General features: G+C 46.0%; 1 protein-coding gene across 2 annotated transcripts in view; it reads right to left on the bottom strand.

The window, feature by feature from the left end:
- The window catches only part of LOC147425869 (uncharacterized), a 112,743-nt gene that overhangs the window by 59,604 nt on the left and 28,584 nt on the right, over positions 1–24,555 (bottom strand). The window lies entirely within an intron of this gene.

Genomic DNA, 24,555 nt, shown 5'->3' with positions numbered 1-24,555 from the left:
TGCAAATCATCATGCTTGTGAGAAATCACATCTCGATCATGCGAATCATCATGCTTGTGAAAAATCACATCTTGATCATGCAAATCATCATGCTTATCATTATCATCCAAATCATTATGTTTATCATTGTCATTCAAATCATTATGCAAATCCTGTGTGTCATGCTTTGGAGAAGAAGAGAAGGAGAGAGTCTCTGTTTCCCGAATCTCTTGCGTCTGTGCCTGCACTTGAGAAAAGAGTCGCAACATCTCTTTCATGTGTCTGTCGTTCATTGCTTGTCTTGCTTTGTTCTCACGATCAAATGTTGCTTGTCTTTCGTTGTTTTCGCGATCAAATTCTGCTTCTCTTTCTTTGTTCTCGCGATCCAATTTGGCTTGACTATCTTTTTCTTCCAAGTTGTACTGACGCTCTATGGCTGCCATTTCTTCTTCGTAGGCCTTTCTGTCTGCTTCTCTTTCTGCTTTTCGTGCTTCGCGGTATAACTTCATGTCCATCACCATCTTGTCGAAAGCCTCCATAGGAGTTAGTGCAATCCTTGACGTAGATGGGGAAGGGGGAGGGTCGGAAAAACCTCCTAGTGAGATAATTCTTCTTCGCCTCTCTCATGCTCATTCCCTCCAAGCGAAGTAGCCATTCCGCTTCGTGTGATGATTGTCCACTAAAGTCTTTGGTTCTTGTGGGTTCTTGTGGTCTTGGGTTCTTGTGGTCTTGGTTCTTGGGATTCTTGAGTTCTTGAGGTTCTTGCGGGTCTTGAGGGTTTTCTTTCGCTTGCAATCTGTGTTAAAGAAGGATCTTCTCTTCACCCGAGTTCTGCTATTTTCCGCGGGCGCACCCCTTGGCGGCCTTCCGCTCACACCAAGGTTGCTTTTTCCCACCTCACGTCGATTGGCCGGCCGCTAAGTGCACGGTCCTGAAGAGAGGCACAAGGCGAAACCGGCCTGTAGGGCGGTAGGCGTTGGCTTTCACCCGACATTCTTTACTTCAGACACACACACACACAGAGCAATTTGCAAAGAGAACCTACGACGGGAATTAACACTTGAATACACACAGCTCGGAAGCTAGAATGCTCCGAGCAGACACGGACAACCTGTAGGTCCCAAGATTGGAGCCCCTTTCGGTATTTCTTTATTCCTTAGGAGGGTAAAGTACAAAGAAGAGTCCTGGGAATCCTTTGACTGTATCCCACTAGATACCGCCTGTTTTGGCCAAATTTCGGCAGCATAACAACCCCAAAACATGCGTGAAACCAATTCCCCAGCTCGAACTCGCTTCTACTGGCGTATACCCTCTGATTCCTGCCCAAAAACAGTAAATTCAGCACGCTGTATTTACTGGTTTTTGCCCTGTTTTCAGCCCCAAACAGTCCCCTAATTGTCCTCTGCCAGTGGGGCACGATTCCCAATGGTCTTCGTGTCCGTATGGCTGAAAAACAGTAAAATTACAGCGCATACACAGCGCTGATTTTTCACCTGTACGGTGAGCTTATGACCCTCACCAGTGCCTGCTTTGGAGCAGCAGCTAGCTACCCCTGTTCCTCCTCAAGGAGGCTCTTGCCTCAGCACAAAAGCATGAACCCACACAGCTGTACATGAGTCAAATGAGTAGCCCTCTTGTGGGGCATCACATAACTGCACGTAGGGGGGAGAGAGAGCAGTGTGTAGTGTGCAGGGCATCACTCCTAGCACCACACTGTACATGAGAGGGAAAGGAAGCACTCCATAGCTCTTAACCTGTGACAAATTGCAAATGAAGCCTCTCCCTTCTCAAAATTCAGCCCCAATTCTTCTGCAAGAGGAAAGTCCGTGAAAATGTGACACTTGGCGCATTTACAAGCATTTTCCCGTTTCGGGTTCGCCGCTTAAAAATATTCTAACCGGTTTCCCAGTTGACTTCGCGGCCGAGTTATAAAATGTTCCCCTAGTCATACCGGAGGTAATGACACGAACACATTTCACGGCCCAAAATAGTAGTTCCCTAAATTTTAGGAGATGCTTCCGTTGGGCTCCCACTGGTCGTCTGACCATCTATCCTCATTGGGACCGCATCCAAAAGTGCAATGTGCCCAACTGTCCGATACTTTTTGTTGGTAGTCCCACCTTGACTTTACGCCTTAATTGAGTTCACTTCCTAGTATCCACCAACTTGCTAAGTGCGACGGGGGGACCTATCTGATCTTGCTCTGAGCCTAGACATCCTCTTACCATACAAATTCCAGTGCCAACCACTTCCCGTCTGCGGGTGAATCTACCATTCACATTGGCCATACAATGTCTGACCGTTTGCTACTTCAAAAAGAGGGTCTCAAAACAAATAAAATAAACCCCATTGGAAAGAAACCAACAACCAAGGTTAGCAGTTGCCACATCTTTGTGACATGGTTAATAACTGCCACGTCCTCGTGACATACCCCCCTCTTGAAATCGCCAACGTCATCGATTGCATAACATAAATACACGCCACTGATGATCTTGTGCTATTAACACTCTTTTCTCATCGCATGTATCCGCAAGAAAGGTCGTAACATACATAGATACAAATGACTTAATGAGACCTTCATACTCTTGCCATTTTCAGCTATGGCACTGAATTGATATGTACATTTGATGTACTAGCTCTATCATTACCCCTCCTTTGCACACGTTGGGTTGGGGCATAAGTGGGCTGTAACCCAAAGGCTTCAAGGTAAAGCTGCAATACATTTGGTGACTCTGACAGTTCATGCTCTTCCATCCACTTTGCATCCATAGGCGGATAGTTCTTGAACTTCACCAAATAGCGTCTTGCAACTTCTCCTTTAACTTTTCTGTCCTTATGTGCCAAAACTTGCTCAGGTATCAGAATCTCATCAAGTTCCTCAACTTCTGGCTGATCCTCAACTGGCATATCTTCTGGCACATTACCCACGAAGGGTCTTAGAAGACTCACGTGAAACGCATTATGAATCTTCCATGCATCAGGCAATTTCAGCCTGTAAGCCACATCGCTAATCTTGCCAAGCACTTGAAAAGGCCCATAGTAACGCATACTGAGCTTAGGAAACAGTCGTTCCTTGCCCTTCATCTTCTTTAACCTTGCCTTTTCGAACCTTAACAAAACCCAATCACCAGGTGATAGTAGCAATTCACGACGGTGACGATCAGCAGCCTTTTTCTGCTTTGCCTGAGTCTTCTCCAAGGCAACTTTAATCTTCTTATACATCTCATCCATGTTCTCAACATATCGATCTGCCTCAAAGATCTTGTCCTTTGTATGCAAAATGGGAGGAACCTTTTTGCCGCCTTCAACAATCTCAAAAGGTGCTTTGCCAATAGACGAATGCACCGTATTATCGTACGCATACTCAAGCATAGGCAAATACTGTTCCCACTTGCCCTTATTATCTGACACGTAGCATTTCAGCAGATCTAAGAGAGTAGAATTAGCCTCTTCTGACTGTCCATCAGTTTGTGGATGAAACGAAGACGAAAACTTGAGCATAGTGCCCATGTTCTCAAACAATCCTCTCCAGAACAAACTGGTCATGCGAGGATCACGATCACTGATAATCGATTGTGGCATAACATGGTACTTAAACACATTGTACATGAACAAGCGTGCCATCTTATCAGATCTTATCTTCTTCCTGACAGGGATAAAATGGGCTTGCTTGCTGAACCTGCAGATAATGGTCCATATACCATCATTCCCTGTTGGCGTGCTTGGAAGATCAAAGATAAAGTTCATAGCAATGCTTTCCCATGGCTTATCCGGAATCGGTAGTGGTTGTAACAACCCTGGTGCCTTTTGCCTGTCAAACTTGACCTTTTGGCAAACTATGCATGCTCGCACAAAGGCATTCACATCTCTCCTCAAGGTAGGCCAATAGAAGAATGTCTCTACCGCTTTAACTGTTGCATCAATGCCACGATGCCCTGCATACGGTGGGACATGACTCTCTTCCATGACATTATGTCGCAATGGCCTAGTGACACAAAGTCTGCCATGCATCAGCATAGTCGTCTCTGGCCCTTGCAAAATTCGGCTTTCATAAGCTACTACCCGTCCGTCTTGCATTAGCACTGCTCCGATGCTACTGCCACACGCGTCACACTGGACCACAAATGACTTCCTGAGATCTGGCAAAACAATAACTGGATCTGAAGTCAACTTTTCCTTTAAGAGACTAAAAGCTGAAATCTCTTTTTGGGTCCATCTCAAAGTGACCTCTTTCTTTTGCAAAGCGTGAAGAGGCGATGCTATCTCTGCAAAATTTCTGATAAACCTTCTATAGTAGGAACACAATCCCAAGAAGCTTCTGATATCGTGCACAGTCTTCAAGTCTGGCCATGTCTTGATAGCTTCGACCTATGCGGGATCCATTCTAACACCATCCTTTGAGACTATGTGGCCCAGAAAGTGGATCTCTTCAAGGAAGAATTCACTTTTCTTAGGATTGACAAGTAACCTGTGACTGCGCAGCTCTTCCAACACAATGGTCAAGTGACGCCTATGCTCCTCTTCATTCTTCGAATACACACTCATGTCATCGAAGAATGTTCCAACAAACTGTTGATGCGAGCGGAAAATCCGGTCCATCATTCTGTTGAAGGTGGCAGGAGCATTTGTTAGCCCAAACGGCATTACTAGAAACTCATAAAGACCATATGTCGTTCTAAACGCAGTCTTGTGCACATCCTCTGGCCTTATACAAATCTGATGGTACCCACTCTTAAGGTCTATACTGCTGAAAATTGCAGCACCCTCTAAACGATCGAGAATATCATCAATTCTAGGAATAGGGAACCTATTCTTGATGGTATTCTTATTCAACGCACGGTAATCAATACACATGCGCCATGAGCCATCCTTCTTCTGCACTAGGAGCACTGGGGAGCAAAAGGGTGAAGAACTAGGCTGAATCAGCCCCTTCTCTAATAACTCCTCAACCTGGCCATAATCTCTTTCTGTTGCGCCGCACTAACCCTGTAGGGAGGTCTATTTGGTGGGCTACACCCTGGCACCAAATCTATCCGATGGTCCTCAGGTCTCTCCTGGCGGCAATGGCGACGATAATGAATCAGAAAAACAGTCACTAAACTTTTGCAAAAATGCTGACCTTTCTTTATCTAGCACAGATAAATTTGACTGATCACTATCTGAGACATCACGTGCAAAATCAAGTACACAGAAAGATGATGCTTTATTACAGAAGTGATAGCAGAAGCAGATACAATAGGGACTGACTCTCCTTTAATCTTTACATCCAAGATGTGAGTTTTGCCCCTATGCTGTACAGCGATCTTTTTGTTGTAGGCATCCAAGACTCCATGCACTCGGAACATCCACGGGATCCCCAAGAAGGCGTCACAACCTTCCAGCGGCATGAGGTAAAACTCTTCAGTGTCCACATACGACTGAATATGCAGACGCAGCTTTCCAATGATGGGAGTAACACACTCTGAGTGGCCAAAACATGCCAACCCTGCCTCTGCTGTGTACCCCATCTCTTCAGCTCTGATGCCCAGCTTCATAGCTAACTCTGGTAAGATAAAGTTGGCTTTGGCACCTGGATCAAAGAAGATGAGTGCCGTCTGATCCCTAACTTTACCCCATGCCCTGCATAACTCACTGGCATCTGTGCTGGGCCTGTCACCCACCATGTCTGGCACTAAACCTGCCGTGGGTTTAGGCTTCTTGCCTTTTTGATCTTCTTTATCCTCTGAGTCAGCTGGCCTTTTCCTTTGTGGACAATTGATAGAAATATGACGAGGCTGCTCGCATATAAAGCATTTGTTCTCAGCCATTAGGACCTTCTTTTCCTCGAGCGACTTGCGCACAAAAGGCTTCCTTTTCTGTTTCTTTGCCTGCGCTCCAGAAGTCCCAGCTGAATCCTCATCTTTGGTGGCCTGTTCTGACCCCTGTGACGCATTCGGAGCCGTTTTCACAAAGGGCTTCTTCGCTGAATTTTTCTTTTGCTGCCCTCCTTTATCACTGCTCGGAAATCCACTGTCCTCTCCTTTCAACAAGGCAAGACCAGTGTTCGCAACTTCCATAAGCTGAGTAAGAGTAGCCACTCTGTTCTTTGTACAGTAATCGCGAAGCCCTTTAGGCAGCCCACAACAATACTTCTCTATCTGCTCTGTCAATGGCACAAATCTGTAGGAGGTCACCGAGAGTAATGCTTTACAAAACCTCCTATTGTACTCCAGCAAGCTCTTGCACGAAGCTGCCGTAAGCTGGTGCATATCTGTCAGGACATCGGCTTCAAATTCATTTGATAGCCAAGCAGATGCAAACATTTGCTTGAAGTAAACCCAAGTGGCGGGTGCCTGTCCTTGCATTAACAATGTCGTCCACCATGTAAGCGCATTGTCCTTTAAGAAAGTGGCAGCTTTCCTGACCTTCGAGGCCTCTGTAAAATTCCCTCTCGCATAAGCTGTATCAAACTGCTGGAGGAAAGTGAGTGCCTTTGTCTCGTCCTCGAAACCACTGAAGGTACTGAACTTTACCGTTGCACCACCTTCTTTGTAAGCCTTCGGCTTCTCTAGTGCCCCCAAGTTGTCATACGGAATGGTCTGCAACATGGGCACTGTACTAGGCATGATCGGCACGCCTTGGCCATTTACATTTTGCGTAAGAGGTGCGATATCCGCCTGCTGTCCAGAAAAACTAGCCATGCCAAAATGACCCTGTGGCACCCCAAACTGGCCGTGGTTGCCGTGGAAACCTTGCTGCATGCCGATAGTACCATACATGGGGTTTGGCATAATGCCTTGCATACCCCCGAACATTGTTCCTGGCATGTTCGGCTGACTTCCAGACGCATAACCAGCCATACTTTGGAACACTGATCCACCCCCGAAATACCCAGGATGTACCGTGGGTGGTGGAAAAACTGAGTGCATAGCCTGGTATCCAGCTCCCTGTCCATTCAAGACAGCATGCTGGCTCTGAAAGGTGGCGGGCTGAACTGGCATAACCTGTGGAATAGGGGTTCTAGCCACCTGTTCAAGCATGGGAGGAACCTGCTTTGGAGCCCCCGACTCCGCAACATGCGAGTGTTCCCTTTCCTCCTGCGCCTCATGAAGTACCTGGGCTTGAGCTTCAACAAGCTCTGTACGCGGCGTAGGTTGCCTATTTTGCTGTTGCACTGGTGGCGCTTGCAAGAATTCCATAAACCTCGGATTCTGCACCAGCTGCGAAAAGACATTCACCGCGGCAACTAACTGAGTCTTAAACGCATCATCCTCAAGTTGCCCTGTCATAAAGCCATGTACTACTAGAGGGACATTCACGTTGACAGGAGGTACAGACTGACGTGGCCGTGAGCTCTCGCCAATCTCAAAAACCATAGGAATCTCTTGCCTGTCCTTTGGAGAGGAACACTCTTCCATAATTCCCTTCCCCTTGTCGGCCATAGTGTAATCCCCGCGTTCTTGCACTGTGTGTCTTTACCCTGAACAATCCAGGCTCACTCTTTGAGGAAAAAGTGATTGATATCCCGGCAATGGAACCTTGAAATGGGCCCGTAGGGCGGTAGGCGTTGGCTTTCACCCGAAATTCTTTACTTTATACACACACACAGAGCACTTTGCAAAGAGAACCTATGACAGGAGTTAACACTTGAATCAACACACGGCTCGGAAGCTAGAATGCTCCGAGCAGACGCCGACAACTGATAGAAAAGTGACCAGGCTGCTCGCATAAAAAGCATTTGTTCTAAACCATTAGGACCTTCTTTTCCTCGAGCGACTTGCGCACAAAAGGCTTCCTTTTCTGTTTCTTTGCCTGCGCTCCAGAAGTCCCGGCTGAATCCTTGTCTTTGGTGGCCTTTTCTGACCCCTGTGACGCATCAGGAGCCGTTTTCACAAAGGGCTTCTTCGCTGAATTTTTCTTTTGCTGCTCTCCTTTGTCACAGCTCGGAAATCCACTGTCCTCTCCTTTCAACAAGGCAAGACCAGTGTTCGCAACTTCCATAAGCTGAGTAAGGGTAGCCACTATGTTCTTTGTACAGTAATCGCGAAGCCCTTTAGGCAGCCCACAACAGTACTTCTCTATCTGCTCTGTCAATGGCACAAATCTGTAGGAGGTCACTAAGAGTAACGCTTTACAAAACCTCCTATTGTACTCCAGCAAGCTCTTGCACGAAGCTCAAGTAAGCTGGTGCCAATCTGTCATGACGTCGGCTTCAAATTCATTTGACAGCCAAGCAGATGCAAACATTTGCTTGAAGTAAACCCAAGTGGCGGGTGCCTGTCCTTGCATTAACAATGTCGTCCACCATGTAAGCGCATTGTCCTTTAAGAAAGTGGCAGCTTTCTTGACCTTCGAGGCCTCTGTAAAATTCCCTCCCGCATAAGCTGTATCAAACTGCTGGAGGAAAGTAAGGGCCTTTGTCTTATCCTCGAAACCACTGAAGGTACTGAACTTTACCGCTGCACCATCTTCTTTGTAAGCCTTCGGCTTCTCTAGTGCCCCCAAGTTGTCATAGGGAATGGTCTGCAACATGGGCACTGTCGTAGGCATGATCGGCACGTCTTGGCCATTCACATTTTGCGTCAGAGGTGCGATATCTGGCTGCTGTCCAGAAAAACCAGCCATGCCAAAATGACCCTATGGCACCCCAAACTGGCCCTGGTTGCAGTGGAAACCTTGTTGCATGTCGATACTACCATACATGGGGTTTGGCATGATGCCTTGCATACCCCCGAACACTGTTCCTGGCATGTACGGCTGACTTCCAAGCGCATAACCAGCCATACTTTGAAACACTGATCCACCCCCGAAATACCCAGGATATACCGTGGGTGGTGGAAAAACTGAGTGCATAGCCGGGTATCCAGCTCCCTGTCCATTCAAGACAGCATGCTAGCTCTGAAAGGTGGCGGGCTGAACTGGCATAACCTGTGGAATAGGCGTTCTAGCCACCTGTTCAAGCACGGGAGGAACCTGCTTTGGAGCCCCCGACTCCGCAACATGTGAGTGTTCCCTTTCCTCCTGCGCCACATGAAGTACCTGGGCTTGAGCATCAACAAGCTCCGTACGCAGCATAGGTTGCCTATTTTGCTGTTGCACTCGTGGCGCTTGCAAGAACTCCATAAACCTCGGATTCTCCACCAGCTGCGAAAAGAAATTCACCGCAGCAACTAACTGAGTCTTGAACGCATCATCCTCAAGTTGCCCAGTCATCAAACCCTGTACTACTGGAGGGACATTCACGTTGACAGGAGGTACATACTGACGTGGCCATGAGCTCTCGCCAATCTCAAAAACCATAGGAATCTCCTGCTTGTCCTTTGAAGAGGAACCCTCTTCCATAATTCCCTTCGCCTTGTCGGCCATAATGTAATCCCCGCGTTCCTGCACTCTGTGTCTTTATCCCAAAACAATCCAGGCTCACTCTTTAAGGAAAAAGTGATTGATATCCCAACGATGGAACCATGAAACCGGCCCGTATGGCGGTAGGCGTTGGCTTTCACCCGAAATTCTTTACTTTAGACACACACACACACAGCACTTTGCAAAGAGAACATGCGACGGGAATTAACACTTGAATACACACAGCTCGGAAGCTAGAATGCTCCGAGCAAACACCGACAACCTGTAGGTCCCAAGATTGGCGCCCCTTTCGGTATTTCTTTATTCCTTAGGAGGGTAAAGTACAAAGAAGAGTCCTGGGAATCCTTTGACTGTATCCCACTAGGTACCGCCTGTTTTGGCCAAATTTCGGTAGCATAACAACCCCAAAACTTGCGTGAAACCAATTCCCCAGATCGAACTCGCTTCTACTGGCGTATACCCTCTGATTCCTGCCCAAAAACAGTAAATTCAGCACGCTGTATTTACTGGTTTTTGCCCTGTTTTCAGCCCCAAACAGTCCCCTAACTGTCCTCTGCCAGTGGGGCACGATTCCCAATGGTCTTGGCGTCCGTATGGCTGAAAACCAGTAAAATTACAGCGCATACACAGCGCTGATTTTTCACCTGTACGGTGAGCTTATGACCCTCACCAGTGCCTGCTTTGGAGCAGCAGCTAGCTACCCCTGTTCCTCCTCAAGGAGGCTCTTGCCTCAGCACAAAAGCATGAACCCACACAGCTGTACATGAGTCAAATGAGTAGCCCTCTTGTGGGGCATCACATAACTGCACGTAGGGGGGAGAGAGAGCAGTGTGTAGTGTGCAGGGCATCACTCCTAGCACCACACTGTACATGAGAGGGAAAGGAAGCACTCCATAGCTCTTAACCTGTGACAAATTGCAAATGAAGCCTCTCCCTTCTCAAAATTCAGCCCCAATTCTTCTGCAAGAGGAAAGTCCGTGAAAATGTGACACTTGGCGCATTTACAAGCATTTTCCCGTTTCGGGTTCGCCGCTTAAAAATATTCTAACCGGTTGCCCAGTTGACTTCGCAGCCGAGTTATAAAATGTTCCCCTAGTCATACCGGAGGTAATGACACGAACACATTTCACGGCCCAAAATAGTAGTTCCCTAAATTTTAGGAGATGCTTCCGTTGGGCTCCCACTGGTCGTCTGACCATCTATCCTCATTGGGACCGCATCCAAAAGTGCAATGTGCCCAACTGTCCGATACTTTTTGTTGGTAGTCCCACCTTGACTTTACGCCTTAATTGAGTTCACTTCCTAGTATCCACCAACTTGCTAAGTGCGACGGGGGGACCTATCTGATCTTGCTCTGAGCCTAGACATCCTCTTACCATACAAATTCCAGTGCCGACCACTTCCCGTCTGCGGGTGAATCTACCATTCACATTGGCCATACAATGTCCGATCATTTGCTACTTCGAAAAGAGGGTCTCAAAACAAATAAAATAAACCCCATTGGAAAGAAACCAACAACCAAGGTTAGCAGTTGCCACATCTTTGTGACATGGTTAATAACTGCCACGTCCTCGTGACACAAGGGGAGGCTGGACAAGCCCTTCTTTCTTGGGATTCTTGTCACTCTTCAAAACACGATTAGGAATCGACACGCCCAAGTGAGCTTGCGTGACCGCAACAAGCAAAAAAAATTCTTGTGATTCTTGTGGTTCTTTCCTTGAGTGATACAGAACATTGCCAAAGCTCTGATACCAATGTTAGGTGCAGCGGAATGAATGTTTGAACTTTGCTCAAGATGAGTGCTCCGAACTGTGCTCAAGGTTCCTTTTGTTCTTATGGAAGGGAGAGCCTTCCATTCTTAATGATAGAGTGCAATGATCACAAACAAAGCGAATGGACACTGTGCGTGAAAGTGTATGAGACTGAGAGATAGAGAGAGAAGGGAATACGACACCAGAGACGTTGTAAAACCCTCCTCCGAAGGCCCCACTCTCTATGGCGAGAGCGGTCTACTTATGATTGCACAAATCTCTACAATGCCCTGACTTGCCGACGATGTCGATGACGATGAGGACGACGACGACGACGAGACGGGCTGAAATCTGAAAATGCTAATTACTGAAATCTGCAAATCTTTATCTGCTGAATTCTGACTCTATGCCGGTGACGATGTCGATGGCGACGATGCGACGACGACGCGCTGAAAACGCAGATGCTGAAATCTGCGTTTTCCGGGCTGAAACTGTAAACCTTGCAGAAACTGACCGTGCGGCGAGGAACTGTTGCGGGAAGGTGAGAGCTGCGAGGTTCAGGACTTGTTCTGCAATGTTGAAAGGCTGAAAACTCAAAACGCTGAGGTTTCTTGATGTTCCGTCACGATGAATCTGCAAAACGCTGGGTGATGATACAGATGCAAAACGCTAGGGCTGATTATCTGCAATGTCTCGCCGGTTGTTCTGCAAATGCAAAACGCTAGGCTTCTTGTTGAGTCTTCTGTCGCCAGGGATTTGCAAGAGCAAAAACGCTGGCTGATCTCGTCCAAAAACGCTAGGTGGTTGCTGTGGAGCAAAAAACGCTAGGGTTTGGGGTTCTGCTCAGAAGTTGCCTGTTGAACGAGTTCTCCTGCTACCTCTTCTGCCAATTAGTGCTAGCCTAGGTTTGCTTATATACAAACTTACTCAATTTGTCCTACCTACTTTCCAACAAAAGTCACTTAAAAATAATAAGTGAAAAATGTCAAAAATAGGTAAAGTAGGCTAAATGCACTCGAAAATTCCCCTGAAGGATTCTGATGGATTCTGATGGGAATGCTTATGATCATGCTGTGTGCAACCAAAGGATATGCATCTACACTAAGTGCCTGGGCATGCACGGCCTGCGAACAGACTCACAAAAGTGCTAGAACACTTCTAATCTAGACTGACTGGACTGACGGAACCCTTGTTATTGAAGTAGCTTGTCCACGGACACATAGGGTTGGATGTGTCACGTGACATCCCCTCCTTTTCAAAGTGAGGTACTGGTACCGAACTGTATGGCGTCGAGGGAGATTGCCAATAGCATCCGGAATCCTGGAAGCGACTCTTCGCCGGCCCAATTTGATGTGTGGGTCGTGCACTACTTGAACTTCATAAAGGTCTACAACGCTTGCTTCTTTGGGCCGCGCCGAAAGCGACTAAGTCTTTTGTGGCTCCTTCGATGCTTCAACTTTGTCTAGAGTCATGCTTCTTTCTTCTTCAAGAATCTCCATGGCTGAAAATTCCTGAAACCACTTTCAACAAAAAACCCAGAACATACCTATTCCATGTAAAGTGAGTGGAAAAAATCTTGTCTTCCTCAAAAGACTGTGCATGCAATGTAGATGAACAAAGAGACGGAGTGCCAAACCGTTCACCACACACACGCAAACAATGAGATCGAATCTTTCTCTTCTGATCTAAAACAATCAATTGTGCCAATTCACAACGGAAATGCCCATGCTTGGTGCTCAGACTTTCATATGCTCTTTCTACAAATGTGTCATGCCAAGAAAGAGACATAGAATGTGACTTCCTGGATCGCATACTTTTCAGCTTTTCATGAAACATCCGCATACATCCGTGCTCATTCATGAGCGAAACGTGCTCAACGTACAATATGTCATGCCTAGGAAAAGGGATCACATAGAGACGCTGACTAAAAAACAGGAAACGATCACGAATGAAACACACGACCAATGCGTGCGTATGAATCATGCGAACACATAATACTTCCTGTGAGGGTTCTTTGGACCTAAGCTCGAGAGCCAAGATCGGTTCTTCCTGAGGGGGTGCTTTGGACCTAGGCGCGAGAGCCAAGATCGGTTTTTTGTGACTGATCGAGTCTGCAATGAGGTTAGCTTCACTAGAGAAAGTGTCAACTAACCCATCATCCTTCTGAACAATCACATCATCTTCATAAAAATCCTCATGCTTGTGAGAAATCACATCTTGATCATCATGCTTGTCATTGTCAACCACACCATCATGCAAATCATTGGCATTCAAATCATCATGCTCATCATTATCATTCAATTCATCATGGAAATCATTGGCATTCAAATCATCATGCTCATCATTATCATTCAATTCATCATGCTTCTCACAATCTTGCAAATCCTGTGTGTCATGCTTGGGAGAAGAAGAGGCTGAGAGAGTCTCCTTTTCCTGATCTTGTGCGAACTGCGTCTGCACAATAGAAAAGAGTCGCAAGAACTCTTCCATGTGTTGATTGCTCTTCTCTTGTCGTGCTTTGGTCTCGCGGTCATATTCTCCTTGTCTTGCTTTGTTCTCACGATTTATGGCTGCCACTCTTTCTGTGTATTGACGCTCTATGACTGCCATCTTTTCTTCGTATTCACGCTCTATTTCTGTTTTTCGGTCTAACTTCTTGTCCATCATCCTCTTGTCCAAAAGTGTCATAGGATCTGGTGCAATCTTTGGCATAGATGGGGAAGGGGGAGGGTCGGAAAAACCTCCTGGTGGGGAAAATTCTTCTTCGCCTCTCTCATGCTCATCACCTCCAAGCGAAATATCCAGTCCGCTTCGAGTGATGACCATCCACTGATGTCTTGGGTTCTTGTGCGTTCTTGTGGTCTTGGGTTCTTAACTTCTCGAGGAACTTGGGTTCTTGGGGGTCTTGGTTCTTGGGGTTCTTGAGGATCTCAAGGTTCTTCTTTCACTTGCAATCTATATTTGAGAAGGATCTTCTCTTCACCCGAGTTCTGCTCTTCTCCGTGGGCACACCTCTTCACGGCCTTGCACTCACACCAAAGTTGCTTTTTCCCACCTCACGTCGATTGACCAGCTGCTAAGTGCACAATCCGCTCTCAATGAGTGAAAAGAGGCACAAGGGGAGGTTGGACAAGTCCTTTCCTGGGATTCCTATCACTCTTCAAAAACACGATTAGGAATCGACACGCCCCTCATGCAACCTCAACAAGCAAAAAAAATTCTTGTGGTTCTTTCCTTGAGTGATACAGAACACTGCCAAAGCTCTGATACCAATGTTAGGTGCAGCGGAATGAATGTTTGAACTTTGCTCAAGATGAGTGCTCCGAACTGTGCTCAAGGTTCCTTTTGTTCTTATGGAAGGGAGAGCCTTCCGTTCTTAATGATAGAGTGCAATGATCACAAACAAAGTGACTGGACATTGTGCGTGAAAGTGTATGAGACTGAGAGATAGAGAGAGAAGAGAATACGACACCAGAGAAGTTGTAAAACCCTCCTTCGAAGGCCCCACTCTCTATGGCGAGAGCGGTCTACTTATGATTGCACAAATCTCTACAATGCTTGGACTTGCCGATGATGTCGATGACGATGAGGACGACGACGAGACGCGGGCTGAAATCTGAAAATGCTAATGGCTGAAATCTGCAAATCTTCATCTGCTGAATTCTGACTCTATGCCGGTGACGATGTCGATGGCGACGATGCGACGACGACGCGCTGAAACGCAGATGCTGACATCTGTGTTTTCCGGCCTGAAACTGTAAACCTTGTGGAAACTGACCGTGCGGCGAGGAACTGTTGCGGGAAGGTGAGTTCTGCGAGGTTTGGGACTTGTTCTGCAATGTCTAAAGGCTGAAAACTGAAAACGCTGAGGTTTCTTGATGTTCCGTCCCGGTGAATCTGCAAAACGCTGGGTGATGATGCATATGCAAAAACGCTAGGGCTGAAAATCTGCAATCTGTCGCCGGTTGTTCTGCAAATGCAAAACGCTAAGCTTCTTGTTGAGTCTTCTGTTGCCAGGGATCTGCAAGAGCAAAAACGTTGGCTGATCTGGTCCAAAAACGCTAGGTGGTTGCTGTGGAGCAAAAAACGCTAGGGTTTGGGGTTCTGCTCAGAAGTTGCCTGTTGAACGAGTTCTCCTGCTGCCTCTTCTGCCAATTAGTGCTAGCCTAGGTTTGCTTATATACAAACTTACTCAATTTGCCCTACCTACTCTCCAACAAAAGTCACTTAAAAATAATAAGCGAAAAATATCAAAAATAGGTAAAATAGGCTAAATGCACTGGAAAATTCCCCTGAAGGATTCTGATGGATTTTGATGGGAATGCTTATGATCATGTTGTGTGCAACCAAAGAATATGCATCTACACTAAGTGCCTGGGCATGCACGGCCTGCGAACAGACTCACAAAAGTGCCAGAACACTTCTAATCTAGACTGACTGGACTGACGGAACCCTTGTTATTGAAGTAACTTGTCCACGGACACATAGGGTTGGATGTGTCACGTGACAACCTCAGTGCCTTTAAATATGGGGCCCTGGGGAAGCCAAATGGACTTGTGCTTTTTGGCGCCAGTTCTTGATAGCGGATGCTTTTGGGTGTCTTGTGAAAGCGGAGCCAAACGGACTTGTGCAGTGAACTGGGCCTCGGTGCCTTTCAATATGGGGCCTGGGGGAGCCCAATGGACTTGTGCTTTTTGATGCCAGTCTTTGATAGCATATGCTTTTGGGTGTCTTGTGAAAGCGGGGCCTCGGTCCCTTTAAATATGGGGCCTTGGGGGAGCCAAAAGAGGTATTGCCAAGGGATGCCTACCTCAGGGGCCATTGCATCCAAGTGGGGAACTCCACCCCACTGTGTCTCTTCCCTGGTATTCATTGTTCAGTTCTCTTTCAAATTCACTTCAGTTCGTGGTGTTTTGTCGTCTGTCTTACAACCTTGTTAGGTGACCCTAGTTGATGAAGATGCAGTCCTAGATAATGATGCGATGAAAGCTCCTCCATTGGCCCAAGTTTTCTTTGTTTGTTTTTGCTCTTCTTCAATTAATGCATTGATGACATGTTGCCAAAAAGGTGTTGGGTCCTTTTGTTCTAGCATTGTGACAAGGTTGTCAAAATTTTTGGGAAAAGCACTTAAGAGCACAGCAACCTTATCTTCCTCAGAAATTTGACACTCGATGTAAGTTAATTGAGTAATGATACTCATTCACCTATTTGCGAAGTTTAAAATATCCTCCTCTTTATTCATTGTTAGTTTGTAAAGTTTCTTTTTAAGGCTTATCTTGCTTATTTTCTGTTTGGCACCAAAATTCTCCTATAAGGTGGTCCATGCTTGGATGGCCGTGGTGCAATTATCAGTGAAGTACACATAATTATCGCGTAGTGAAGTGATAATTATGCCAAGAGTCTCTGCGTCTATGGCTTGAACTTGTGCTATTTGGGCTTTGGTGAGTGTGCCTTCAATTGTGGATGGTTCAGCTGTCCGTGGTTTGATAGTAGATCAATTGTTTGTGCATAAGGTAACCTCGCATATTGGTTTGCCGCGTAAAAACCCTTGCCATTGAATTACTTGATTCCCTTATCCCCCATAATGCAAATAGAGGGGTGTGCCAAGGCCAGTGTCAGCCTCTTTACAAGGCACTGCACAAATGCACGAACAAGTAGATGCAAAAAATTGGCCAAATGTGAAGCTACTCTTCACAAATAGCTTGTGAAGCACCTTCACAAGAGAAAATTTAAAAAAAGCAAGTAGTTATTTAACCCCGCCTTGAACAATTTGGAGGTCAGTCCCAATTTGAAGCTCCACTTAAGAGCTTTGATTCGCCACAAGCCTTGGAAGCTCACCTTGAAATTAAAGAATTTTCAAAGCTTTAAGACGGCCGCTCAATACATGGCTTGAGGTTGGTTGTCCACTTAAGCTAGTGTTAAGCCGTGAAGGTGAAGCGCTTGCAAGAACCACCCAATTGACCGCTAAATAAAGCTCGTGCTTCATGTGATGAAGCTTAAAGTTGCTTGATCGAAAAATAATGCCTTGATATTTTGAAGTTCAAAAGCTTGGCCTCTTGAAGTGAAGGGCTGTCCAAATAAATCGGCCAAAGTAAACAGCCTTGAAAATGTTGGGCTTGGCTGTGGTGTGGAGCTCCGCTTGCTAGCAGAGGCTCACCAAGTGCTGCCTTGAAAGTCGAAGCACTTAAGAGCTATGTTCGGGTGTGAGCATCAATATGAGAACTTGAGATCTTTGAATCGGCCGCCCATATGACTAGAGACTCAAATTAACCACCAAGTGAAGAGTTGTTTCTTCTAAAAGAGAGCGCTCCTTATGATCTAAAAGGTCGAAACTGAGGAATGGCGAAAAATGAGAGATGCCAAAAAACTCTGAGCAACAGGTGCCGTTCACAACAAAAGAACATCGATCTTCAGTTGTTGCACAAGCAGAGTATGAGAGAGGGGTCACCCTAGTGTGGTAGGAGCATCCATGAAACCTGATTGGCGTGTTTTAAAGCAGGGCTTCAAGCAAGCCAATTAGTGGCCTTGAGTAGTGCTAATCTTCCTATGAAGTTGATTGAATTTGGGCAAGTAGGGGTTCTTGGTGATTCCCTCGAGATTGCTAAGGTAGCGGTGGTACCATTGGCTTTCATACCAGTTGTAATGGTTAGTGCGTGTGAGAACTCGAGGAGGCTTGAAGATGTCAACCATAGCTTTGCTGTGAGAGAGAGAGAGAGAGAGAGAGAGAGAGAGAGAGTGGTAAGTACACACATTTCAAGACTCAAAAACTTATTTCACTAGCATGAAGTATATGTAAATGATAGGTTTTATTTATAGAGCTAGAGGAGATATACGGCAGGCATTCTTTCTACATGGCTTACACAGCCATGATAGAGAGCTTACAGCTCATAGGCAATACAATGCTACATAGGTGTAGAGGTGTTTTCCATACTCATCAAATGAAGGTCATGCCTACTCCAACAATGAGTGGATGGAAAAGAAGTCAGACGCTCATAAAGGGGCCATTGAAGTGTCTCTCGTGGACACGCCTCTCAAGCTTAGCTGGGAGAAGTTCTAGGAGGATCTTTAGGCCCACTTCTTGCCCTCCACAGTACCTGAAGAGATAGTAAGAGGACTTTTTGGCTTTGCCTCAACAAGGTAAATGTCACACATCGATGATGTGGCATGGCCTAATGGGCAGGCGAGGGACCTAAACCCTAATGGAAGAAGAAGAAGAACTTTTCACCAACTTACAGATTATGGCCGAGTGGCCAAAAGATAAATAGGGTTAGGTTTGAAAATCCTAACCGTACCAACTTATCAGAGTTTGGCGAGGGGTTCAAAAACCCTTAAAATAAAGAAGAGCCTACAAAAATTGCATAGCGGGTGTTGACGTGGCAATCGTACGGATTTCGATAATTTGCGTTGAGGCTTTTGAGGTACTAACTTTTGGTCCCCTTGCTTTTAGACTAAAGCATAATAATAAAGAAATATCGAGAAGGGGCGCCAGTCTTTGGAGGCAGTGCGTCTAGGTGCGGAACTCCGCCGTGCCTTGTCGACTCTCTCTCTCTCTCTCTCTCTCTCTCTCTCTCTCTCTCTCTCTCTCTCTCTCTCTCTCTCTCTCTCTCCACCAAGTTTTGCTCAGTTATTTGCAGCTTCTCACGTATGTTGCAATATATCTTTGGCTTGAAGTGTCCAAGTCTATTACAGTGGTATCACAGCTTTGACGATTCTTCTTCTACAAAGGATCCAATCCCTTTTCAACAGCACACATGAATTTTGGCAATGAATTGGGCAAGGAGGAAACTATTACATCTACTACATGTGAAGAGATCAACGGAGAGGTCCTAGCAAGAGTCAGCATGTTTTCGTGGAATCGGGAGTAGAGTATGGCCCAACTCCACCAATTGACCTCGATAGGATGGAGTTTCAACGTCAACTAAGGTTGACACTTACGCTAATCAGATGCTTAAGTACTCCAAGGATCCATATTATGCAAAGTTTTTGAAGAATCACCCACTTGACAAGATTCATTCGAGATGGAAGGCTGCCATTCACTCACCTCTCAAGTCGGCCATGAAACAAAAAGAAAAGTCGAGTGCAAACAAGCAAAAACTGTAATCATATCCCAGCTATGTGGATCAGAAATCTACTTTCGAGGCAGCCAGCAAATCCAAGTAGCATGTACGTTTTGCGGATGACCCTAGTTCATCTTCACCTTCCGATAGCTCGGAGAGTTCCTCTTCCTCTGACTCCAGCGAGGAGGAACCAGAAGCAGAGAAAGACTCAAAAGAGCAAGAAGAGCAAGAAGGACAAGCAAACCAAGAAGAGCAGATTCCATAAGAGGTCTTGAAAGTATCGAAAACATTTTGACAGTTCTGAACAAGACACCTCGTCCTCAAACAGTTTTGATTCAAATAAGTCAATTTTGCAAAGAAGCGAAGACACCGTTACCATTTGAACCAGTATGACCATCTCAAGAAGAAAGGTGGGAAGCCCAAGGATTTTAAGGAGGGTGGGCAAGCATTTAAATTTGACGCGTTTTCAGGCTATAGGGACACCCACAGAGCTCTTGCATGTATACAGCAGTTTGACATTGTCTTTTCAGATGGACCTTTTTCCGAACATTCTAAAGTGCGAAGAGCGTCATCTTGCCTGAAAGGGAATGCCTAGACATGGTGGTTGACCCTACTATTGTGCAAAGAAACGCCTACAAAGTGGTTAAAATGCAAACTTGTCTTCACTTCTGCCTGTCTCAGATAAGAATATGAAGAGGATGTCATCACAGCTTGGAATCATATGAGGATAACCAAGGAAGGTACCTTCAACGACTATTCCCACAGGTTTTGAGATACTTTTCTACCAACCTCTTCTTTTAAGAAAATTACCTTCAAGCAACAAGTTAGCGGTTTTGTTGCGGTTTACCTAGGGAGATACGGCGATATTGTTTGCAGAAGAAGTCGGACTCCATCCAGAGACTTATGAAGCAAGGATTTGGTATGCATGCCGGCACACTAACGTACCCTTTGGGCAGGCCAGTGGTGTCCGCTGAAAGGTTTGTTCAAAGGTAACAAGAAGAAGAAGAAGAAGCCAACAAGCCCGAGAATGTCAGTCGAGCAGCATGCTAAGTACTACAAACAAGGCAAGTGCTACATTTGTAGAGAGCAAGAGCACGTTCTTGCAAAATGTCCTTAACAAAGCGTCAAACGATAAGGCAGATGACAAACTCAGAGGGTTCCAAAGCGACAGTCGAGCATGCAATAAAAGGAAAGACGAAGGTACGATTGGTTTCGGATTTTATCTTATTTTTCTGAGAAAAAGATCCTTCTATTAGTTAATGAAACTGCCCATAGGGCTACAACCACCTCTACTAGAGAGGTCTACAGCAATCATAAGGGGAGACTCTCCCAATGAAAAAACAGCATATGTACAATGAGGCTAAATCAGGAGATGGGAGGAGGGAAAAGCCACACAGGTGGACGGTAGTGCCATCTGAGCACACCTTGGACCATGGTGAAGAAAGGCCCAGGGCGCCAAAGTCAAAGGAAAGCTTCTCTACGCTCTCGCATGCGGTTGGAGCTGTCACAAGATGGGCGCACGTGCTAATAGAAAAGAACAGACTGAACAGACATTTAGCACTTCAATAACAACTGAACTGAGAGAGAGACGACACGCGACGGAATTCCACCCCAGAGAGTATTGGCCCCCTTGGCGCCTCTTTCAGTATTTCTTTATATTGCATCAACTCAATACAAGCCGGTACTCCAAGCTCTGCACCTTCTCCAAGAAGCATGCCAAAGAATGAGCCCATGGCCTCATATTTAAAGGCCCTAGGCCCCAAAAGTAGTTTACATGAAAAGCCTTCAAAACTAAAAAGCTTCTCGTCCAACAGCAATGCCAAAAAGCTGTCAGCACGTTTTGTGGAATTCCGAACAACTGCCACGTTAGCAATCAGTGCAAAACGTGGAGCGTCCGTAGAGCTACCGCATCATCAATTTTTTTTTTTTTGTGTCTGTGTGTGTGGGTCCTGCTTTATTTTAATCCTTTATGTCACTTGGGACCCCATCGGACGGGGTCCCCATAAGTTGGTAGGACTTCTTCCTTTTTTACTTGTTCTTCTTAGGGTTTAGGCCCCTCGGCCGGCATCTGTAAGTTGGCTCCATTCTATAGGGTTTTGACACGTCAGCAGATTGTGACATCTCCCCTTCTTGAAAGAGAGTAATCGTCCGTGATTAGAACATATTTGCAAAACAACTCAAGTTCGCTCAAAAATTTCCGAGGGTCATTCCGAGGGACAATCAGTTTGCTCTTTTTGTTAAGGACTTAGCTTCTCCTTTCGGCTCTTTTGATCAAGGAGTTGGCTTCTCCTTTCGTCCAGATCGAAACTCTTGATATTCCGACGTAGTAAAATTAGCCATCACACCCAGACCGCACTGATCTTCCACGAGTGTCTTCATGCACTAAAATTACATACCCAGGCAATCTCATCCAATTAGGAATATTCAGTGGTTGACACATCACAATGCAACACAAATGCTCACATATGTATGTTACAAAACATAGAAACATACAGCCGTCGATGAACACTCCTCCCGCATAACCTAACAAGGTCCGGGCCGGGAGATACTCAACGACTCCCTCATCACTCCTCCCGCATAACCTAAAAAAGGTCCAGGCCGGGAGATATAGAGGCATGTTACAACCAAACGCCCCCCAGATCGCAGCCTGCGTCGTTTGGAGGTGCTGAGAGTAGCCACTGCTCAGACTTCTTAATACTCCTCCCGCATAACCATCCAGGTCCGGGCCGAGAGTAACAACAATATTTTTCAAGCATACAACCAAACACTCCACAGAGATCCCGTCTGCGTCGTTCGGAGGTTCAAACAATAGCAAAACAACATTTCTCACTACTCCACCCGGCAGTAAAATCACCAACCATTGAAACCAGTATTAAAACCAGAGTCAAAACATTTCAAATCGGCACCAAAACAAGTTCAAAATAGATACCATCCATTTCAAACAAATTTTCGAACAATACTTTCTAGCTATAAAGAAAAACAAGTAGAGAGTTCATTAGAGGTATTGTTCGGACAACCGAACTTTGAGGACGACTAGCTTGTCCTTCTGCATCATGGTAATGGTTCAGTCGTGCCAAGGCATGCCCAAGAGAACGTCGCAATTGCCCAACTTCATGATGTGGAAATCAGCTTTTCCATGATAATCTTGAATAGTCACTGGAAGAGCACCAATGAGCGGTACCACTTTCTGAGTTTGCCTTGTGGCTAGCTCAGCTTCAATTTCTCCACCCTCTGCATCATAATCAAAGTGCATCTGCTTTAAGAATTTTAGATGGATGAAGTTCTTTGTAGCTCCGAGGTCAAAGAAAATAAGGGCTTTGAAGCCATTGACTTTGCCATATGCTCGACAAAATTCATTTGTACTCTCAAGGCGTATGCCATAAATATCAGGAACTAGTCCAATAGCGGGTCTAGCTCTCTTAGCAGGAGGTGGCACTGGGGTTCTGTCGGGCGTCGGCTCCTCTGGTCTATTAGTGCGCGTTTGGAACAACTAGAATGATTATGCCCTGTTTGAAAGCATCCAAAGCATCGACCTTCTTGTAGTAAGGTGTCTCATTGTTGAGGCGTCAAACGAGGCCTTTGCGGTTGATTTTCACGAGACTCGAGAATTTGTTAATTGTTGCCCAGAGTTGTGGTTAGTGGCCGGAGATTCTTCCGTGGTAAACTCTAGCTTTCCCTTCATCAATTTGTAGCCAACCACGGCATGGTCCATAAGTTCTTGCATGGTGGAGACTTGCTTGGATAGACAATATTCCTACAATGGTGATGGTAGTCCAATGGTATATCGCTCGCATTGGGCCTCCAAGGGAACAGATCTAAAGAAGGACACCGGAAGGTACACATCAAGAAACCTTTGGTTATATTCGTCCATGGTTTCGGTGGCAAGCATTTTCAAGTTGCCCCACTTTGCCAAAATCCGGACTTCAAACATAGAAGTCATGTAACTATGTGCAAAAACTGTTTTGAAAGCTTGCAAGGTCCTTGGAGCATGCGATTGTGTCGCGATTGAACTCCACCATTGCATAGCATTATCTTTAAGAAATTCCGCTGCTCGAGAAATCTTGGATTCTTCTGTATAGTTCCCTAAAGCATAGATGTTGTCGAATTGCTGTAGCAATTGCCATGCTTTCTTGCGATCTTTCACCCCGAAAAAAGTGAAAAATTTGATTGTCGTGCCGCCATCTTTGAAATCTTTGGGTTGGTTAGGCACATATCCCGGTTATGGATAATAAAGGTATCCATATGGGCTCCAACCATTGTAGCCTGGTGGTGGTGGCGGTGGTGGTGGTGGTGGTGGTGGTGGTGGAGGTGGAGGCAATGACGACGGCAAAGGCGGTTGCACTGGATCACGGTCAAATGGCTGCACCATATTCCTAAAAACTCCCCCGATCGGAAAAGACGGCTGAGAAGGTTGCCAATTGGAAGCTCTCGTACTTTCTGATGCCGAAGGAGGAGGTACCACCTAGGGCATCAGAAAGGGTAACATGTAGTCCAAAAATTGTTGAAAACTTTGCAACATCGGAAGATTCTGCTGAGGATGCCACGAAAGAATGCCGTGGAGTTCGTTGAGAAGAAACTTCAAATATTCTGTTGAATCCATGTCTTGGAATCTTTATGGCTTATGCCCTGTAAGAAAGAGCGATGAAGACGGGAGCGCGCCCGGTGCGCGATGAAGTAAGGGTGGGAGCTGCTAATAAATCCGGGGTCTGGACCCGAAGATACTTCAAGTAAAATTCCAATAGCCCTGTCTGCTCTTTTGTAGGACCGGTATGCTTTCAGAAAAGCACACACCTAATGCTCTGATACCACTGTCACAAGACGGGTACCACGTGCCAATAGAAAAGAACAGACTGAACAGACATTTAGCACTTCAATAACAACTGAATTGAGAGAGAGAGAGAGAGAGAGAGAGAGAGAGAGAGAGAGAGAGAGACTACACGCGACACGGAGTGACAAAATTCCACCCCACAGAGTATTGGCCCCAAACCTTGGTGACCCTTTCAATATTTCTTTATATTGCATCAACTCAGAAGAAGCCGGTACTCCAGACTCTGCACCTTCTCCAAGAAGCATGCCAGAGAATGAGCCTATGGCCTCATATTTAAAGGCCCTAGGCCCCAAAAGCAGTTTACATGAAAAGCCTTCAAAACTAAAAAGCTTTTGGTCCAAAAGCAATGCCAAAAAGCTGCCAGCACGTTTTGCGGAATTCCGAACAACTGCCACGTTAGCAATCAGCGCAAAACGCGGAACGTCCGTAGAGCTGTCACTCATCAATTTTTGTGTGTGTGTGGGTCCTACTTTATTTTAATCCTTTATGTCACTTGGGGCCCATCAAACGGGGTCCCCATAAGTTGGTAGGACTTCTTCCTTTTTTACTTGTTCTTCTTAGGGTTTAGGCCCCTCGGCCGGCATCTGTAAGTTGGCTC

This window comes from Adiantum capillus-veneris, chromosome 24, assembly GCF_014529385.1.
Source record: "Adiantum capillus-veneris isolate H3 chromosome 24, ASM1452938v2, whole genome shotgun sequence".
Classification (NCBI taxonomy): Eukaryota; Viridiplantae; Streptophyta; class Polypodiopsida; order Polypodiales; family Pteridaceae; genus Adiantum; species Adiantum capillus-veneris.
Note: the sequence above shows the minus strand (reverse complement) of the source record. Positions and strands in the feature narration are given on the sequence as shown.